Genomic DNA, 7,455 nt, shown 5'->3' on the forward strand with positions numbered 1-7,455 from the left:
TTATACTGTTCAAGACTGCTGCGGTTATGCTTGAAACCACCACAACCCCACCATGATTAACAATTATTTTCTGTTTACTTCTGTCTCGAACAAGCTACTGTAATTGTGTTGTATTCAGCTAGCACCCAAAAGCCAAACCACATCACCTTTGATCATCACATTCATTAACTTCATTAAACCACCACAAATACTGCTGCTGTTACTCATGCTTCTGCTCACTGATTTCCTTCGAAAATCATCACAAACTTGGATCACTAAACGGCTGCACTTCTGATTCTTTTCCCCTTTCAACCATCTCAAGGCAATGCACAAACCTACCGTTTAACTCCTGCTGCTGTACCTGCAATGATCAAATCAATTATTTTTCAATTATTAAACAGAATTGGATATTATTTGATTCTTTTTCAAACACAAGAACCAACAAAATGCCACACAAGAACCTGTTTATTTCCTGATATGGTCACTAGTTCAAACCCTCACCAACTCCACAACCATTATCATTAAATAGATCCCAACCCGAACACCATGATTTTGTCGTTACTACTATTGGTTCTATTTCACAGGATCAACAACCTAAACCCAAAACCCAATCCAATATTACCAACGGGCACCACGTTAAACCTCTAACACCCACCACGATTTACCGTCTTCATCTTTGTTCGTTCTTATTTCTATTTAAACTACAAAATAGCTGCATCATTACCTCTGTCTAAATTCAGTCAACAACCACCATCCAAAACCCACGAAAACTACTGCAGTTCGGTCACTATTGCTCCTGTTCTCAGTTCTGTCCAACTAACCTAATCATCACCTAATCAGGTAGCTGCTACTCCCTTTTGTGATTATAAATTTTCTTTTGTTACTTCATGATTCATGTTTGATCAAAACGTAATACAAATCACCATAATCAATAAACAATCGAAGGCCTGTTATATACTACTGTCCAAATTGAGCAAACCCATTCGATTATGTAAATACTAATATCGTTTCTATTTCAATATAACAAACAAACACCTACTGTCATTACTTGGATTCTAAAATTACTGCTGCTCTGCTTCGGGTTTGGCTCACCCTTCGAACACCCCTAACTCTCATCATTTTTTTTTATTACTATCACCAAACCATCAAGAACATCACTAATCGCTACTATTGCTTTACCAAATAGGTTTATAGAAATTATAAACGAATTAAAAACATTAATAAGATTTTGAGTGAATCGATTTCTACCTGAATTAATGGATGAATCTAATACTTAATCGATTGGAGAAGGAGGACGATTAACGATGATAATGAAGATTGTCAACGATAAGTCGATAATCTACTAAACATTGATAACTGCTGTTTGATCGATTGATTAATGGGACTTACGATTGATGATGATAATAATGAATTGATGACCTGCTGCTCACCGAAGATTACTGCTTAAACGATCCGTGATTTATGATGATGAATGTCGATTGATTGTTCGATGACGATTGGGTTTGTGGAGAATGAATGAACGATACCGATGATGAATCATCAATGACTGTCATTTGATCAATTGATTGATAGATGATGAAGGTGATTGTTGGTGGAAGGAATGATGATGATCCTTTCTTCTCTCTGCAAACGACTTCTGATAACCCTAAAACTGATTTGGGAATGTCAATAAAACGCGTAATTTTTTTTATTTAGGTATAAATACAATTATTATTATTATTATTATTATTATTATTATTATTATTATTATTATTATATTATAATTGTTATTATTATTATTGTTATTATTATTATTATTATTAAAATTATTATTATTATTGTTATGATTACTATTAATAGTATTATTAAAATTATGAGTAATAATATCATTAATATTATTATTAGTATCATTTTTATTAAAAACTATCAATTATATTAATAGTATCATTTATACTGTTATTATTATCATTATTAGGGAAATTATCATTTTATCAAAATTATTATTATTACCATCATTATTATTATTTTGAAAATAATATTATTACTTTTATATTATCAATATTATTATATTATCATAATAACTATTATTATTATAATTGTAAAATAAAACAACTTTTATTTATTATTATTATTATCAACATTATGTTATCAAATAACTATTAGTTATATAAAAACTATATTTACTACACATAACATAACTATATTAATACTTTTAAATAAATATTAATAAATATAACTAATAAGGTTATTAATGAAAAATCTAATAAAAATAACAATTAAATCTCTAATAATTAATATATAAACTTATTCGATTACGAATATGTGTATTAATAAATATACAAATGTTATAGGTTCGTGAATCCGAGGCCAACCCTGCATTTTTCAATTTCGTCATATGTATTTTTACTACAAAATACAGTATGGTGAGTTTCATTAATCCCTTTTTAAATGCTTTTGCAATATATATTTTTGGGACTGAGAATACATGCGCTGCTTTTATAAATGTTTTACGGAATAGACACAAGTAATCGAAACTACATTCTATGGTTGAATTATCGAAATCAAATATTCCCCTTTTTATTAAGTCTGGTAATCTAAGAATTAGGGAACAGACACCCTAATTGACGCGAACTCTAAAGATAGATCTATCGGGCCCAACAAGCCCCTTCTAAAGTACCGGATGCTTTAGTACTTCGAAATTTATATCATGTCCGAAGGAGGATCCCGGAATGATGGGGATATTCTTATATGCATATTGCGAATGTCGCTTACCAGGTGTTCAGTCCATATGAATGATTATTTTTGTCTCTATGTATGGGACGTATATTTATGAGAACTGGAAATGAAATCTTGTGGTCTATTAAAATGATGAAAATAATTATTTATGTTAAACTAATGAACTCACCAACCTTTTGGTTGACACTTTAAAGCATGTTTATTCTCAGGTATGAAAGAAATCTTCCGCTGTGCATTTGCTCATTTTAAAGATTTTACTTGGAGTCATTCATGACATATTTCAAAAGACGTTGCATTCGAGTCGTTGAGTTCATCAAGATTATTATTAAGTCAATTATAGTTGGGTATATTATAAAATGGTATACATGTCATCAACTTTCGATGAAATGAAAGTTTGTCTTTTAAAAACGAATGCAATGTTTGTAAAATGTATCATATAGAGGTCAAGTACCTCGCGATGTAATCAACTGTTGTGAAACATTTGTAATCGATATGGACCTCGTCCGGATGGATTAGGACGGGTCTCTACAGTTGGTATCAGAGCGATGGTCTTAGCGAACCAGGTCTGCAATAGTGTGTCTAACTGATAAGTCGTTAGGATGCATTAGTGAGTCTGGACTTCGACCGTGTCTGCATGTCAAAAGTTTTGCTTATCATTTAGTGTCTAAAATTATTGGCTTATCATTCTTAGTCTAGACACATCTCACTGCCTTCATTGCATAGATAGTGTATAGACAAACTCATATCTTAGCATATCTGTTACTGTAGACTTTGCCTGACAGCTTCCGTAGATTCCTCCGTAACTTATGGGATTTTAGTATTATATATGCATATGAAAATTATGTATTGCAGGGTACTAATCTACATCCTATAATCTATTTCTTATCGAAAATCCTTCATCTGATCGTACGAGATGAATCCCTCATCCAGTTCGAATTCCTCGGATTCCGACAGCTATTCCGATATGGAGTTTCATCTAAGCTCTGAAAGCAGTGTCACCAGAATGAATCAACCAATCATCCATCCCCAATTCATCTGATGGGTTCGTAGTCGACTTAACCGATTGAGATGAGAAGAAGGCGATCTCTTCCACCCATCAACCTGCACTCTTGGAGAAGAACCTGAAGCATTCACCGACGAACCAATCTGAAACACTATTTTCTCCCTCATTACCCGAATATCTCACCATGATTATATTCTATCCAAAATTCTAAACCTTATTCATCCGCTCGTTCTGACCGACAATCATCCCGGAATAATAGAAGAAGTCAACGAGCTTCGCGCCCGAGTTGTAGCCTTGGAAAATATAGTGCAAAATGTACCAGCTTCAACAACATCACCGGCACCAACAGTATCACCAATATCAATACCAGTACCACCAACAACAACATCTGCATCATCTGCCTCAACATCTCATTCTATACCTCGAGTAAAATCATCGTTCTACGTATCGTTGTACATCTATTATCTTCGTTCTTCATGGCGAATATGTAATCTCTAAAGTTTTAGAGATTATTTATTCTAGTTCCAACCGAAAAGCAAATGAGTTTAATATCATATTAACTCATTAAATCCATGAATACATCTGAAGAAAATATATATGTATATATGTTTTCATAAAGATTGTAATTAAAAATTCTCTTGTACAAACCGTTAATGGTAAATATTTTAACGGGTAGGTAATACCCGAGGAATATTTAAATTTCACATTAATAAGTTACATTGTACGTTCTTCGAATCTGTTTCAACAGTCATATACTATCCTACTTACATCCACCGATATACGTATCCGTTCACCAAAGAATAACTATTTTCATTCAAATTCAATTTCATATTAGGATTTTGACCTATCAGAATCCAACAAGTGGCATAATGAAGAAAAAAAATGGACACAATAAAAATTGATTAGAAACAGACTAATTAACAATATGAAATTTTGTTAAGAATCCTAGCTAACTGTTCCTAGCTAACTGTTAATTCTGTATTACATTTTATTTATCGCAATTTAATTATCGCAATTTATTTTATCGCAATTTAATTATCGCAATTTTATTTATTGTTATTTAATTTCTGTTATTTACTTTACGCACTTTATTTATCGTTATTTAATTTCTGTTATTTATTTTACGCACTTTAAATATCGGGACACGTATACAAGGTTTTGACATATCATATCGACACATCTATATATATTATTTGGAATCACCATAGACACTCTATATGCAGTAATGATCGAGTTCTCTATATAGGGTTGAGGTTGATTCTACAATAATATATATGGTTTGAGTTGTGATCGAGTCTGAGACGTATACGGGTCACGACACGTATTAATTAATTCGAATATTATATATCAAACTATATATATGAATTATTGAACTGTCAACTGTGGACTATCGTCTGTGAACTAATAAGATTGGACAATTAAAAAATGAATTAAAATATTGATTATAACATATGAAACTAAACAATTCTTCAAGTTTGCCACTTGATTTCGTCTTAAACCTCATTTGTATCTTCACGATTACATTCTGCGTTCAAACCTTTCATGATTCTTGAAAACACCTCAATCGATAGAATGAATCAACCACACTTCATCTGCGGAAGGAAAGATTTATGCATATAGTTATGCACCTGAGAAACTCTCGGCAACTGAGTAAAAGTTTAACACGTAGCTGCGTCAGATCCTTTGGAATTTATTAGCAAACATAACTTTGCGATCCCTTTTCAAGGTAGCCAATTTTGTCACAGCTCCAGCAAGTCAACTTCTACTTTTCATTCGAAGTAGCCTTACTATAATCCTGATATATATGATTACCCTTTTGATACCGGAAAATTCTTTTATATCCCACCATATTATCAGTAGAAGTACCAGCAACCTCGTTGCTCCTTGGTTTAAATCTCTCCGACAAATCACTATATTTATCTATTGAAGTCTCATCATGTACTCATCCGCATCTTGTAACGATAACTGACATACCAATTACCGGGAATCAGCAATCAGTACTTTGAAAACTCACAGCATATCTACATCAACAGTTATATGTATGACATTTATCTCTTAGAATTATGATCTCTCGTTCTAAAATTCTGAAAAGCACTCAGTCACAAATCAATACTCTGAATGTTGAAAAAGCTGAATGAAGCAGCAGAAACCGTAGACAACCGTAAACGACCTTAATCATCGAAAGTTGATGATAAAGAATAGTATGTTGGAAAAGCTCAGAAAAGTTAGAACTGGAAAACAGATTGAGCTAACCATGAAGGAGACTCTGAACAAATCACAAGGACTAAACTTGTACATAAAGAATCCTGATGATTCTGTATCTGATGAAATATTTAGCGAACGCCTTGCTTCTGAATCTAAACCCTTACGGATAAATCTTCTCTATCATCCTTCGATATTAGAAATTCCAAGATATCATCTTATCTTTCATTATAAATATCCTCAATATTCCTGAAGATATCTTCATAAATATTCTCGTCCGATATTAATTATCTCTTTGTGCTATCAGTGTTACATCATATAGAAATTGTTAGTTTCTATATTCTGTAAACTTCCGAGCTTAAAACATGAATGTTATTGAAGTAATGTTGGGAATTGATGCATGAGTTAGTATAATATAATGACACTTGATCAACGTGATTATATTACCGTAAGTCATGCTGAGTTTCTAAATGGGAAATGATGATTCACAGACTATAACATCATCATGTGCCATGTTATACGACTCTTACATTTTATCTGATATATAAACATATCAAGAACATATTTTCTTGATATTTCTATCTTTCCTGGATATTCTGGTAATTTGACGAATCAAGATCGTGTTATTACCATTTCTTCCTTAGAATATTAACTATGTTCATTTTGAAATTCATATCTATGAATTCTGGACCGTTAATCGTTTTACTAGAGATCGAGAGGAGATTAAAAAGACGAAGAGTTCCGAAAGATAAAGGAAGATATAAAACTCGACAACAACACTGAAATTATAATAATTAAAAATTAAAACATCACGACAATTAAAAATTAAAAGATTACAATCAAACTACTCGTCGTCGTCAATTGTCATCTGCAAAGTAGCGTTCACCAGTCATTTCACCATCTGTGAGGTACTCTGGAGACATCGGTATTTCTCTTGATGCCTCAACTGCTGCTTCAGCTGATTCATCGAGGTAACGATAACCCAACGTCTCTTCATCTTCAAGAACCGCATACAAAGAAATGCGTTTACTGCGATCTTCAATGGTATCTTTTATAAAGTACCATTGATCATCGGTACACAGAAAACTTGCCCTACAATCCGCATCATAATTGTCTTTATAAAAGAACACAGACGTGAAATCACACGGAACTTTTTCCTTCAGAAAGGATAGCAAATCTTGTAAACCAACATCACGAATATCGATATCTTCAAACGAAATACTGTCGCCCCAGTCATATTCCTTCATTTGATTACGGAAATCACCTCCGTAATGAACATCGAATGAAACAATCATTGGAGGAAGTGTTAACATTTTGCAGTTTGGGAGTGTTTGATTTTGATTTTGAGAAAGGTGGAAATATAGAAGAAATATATGTTTGAGTGTATAAAATGAAGAATATGGTTGGTGTTTTTATAGTGTAAAAGTGACCGTTGGGATAGTCGTTGGAAATTTTTTTTATTTTTATTTTATTTTACTAACGGCTAAAAATTTGGGCAAGTTTTTGGGCGAAGGTGGACGATACCTGTTGGGACCTCTCTCATAATAGTTTCATTC

This window comes from Rutidosis leptorrhynchoides, chromosome 10, assembly GCF_046630445.1.
Source record: "Rutidosis leptorrhynchoides isolate AG116_Rl617_1_P2 chromosome 10, CSIRO_AGI_Rlap_v1, whole genome shotgun sequence".
In the NCBI taxonomy this organism is placed as follows: Eukaryota; Viridiplantae; Streptophyta; class Magnoliopsida; order Asterales; family Asteraceae; genus Rutidosis; species Rutidosis leptorrhynchoides.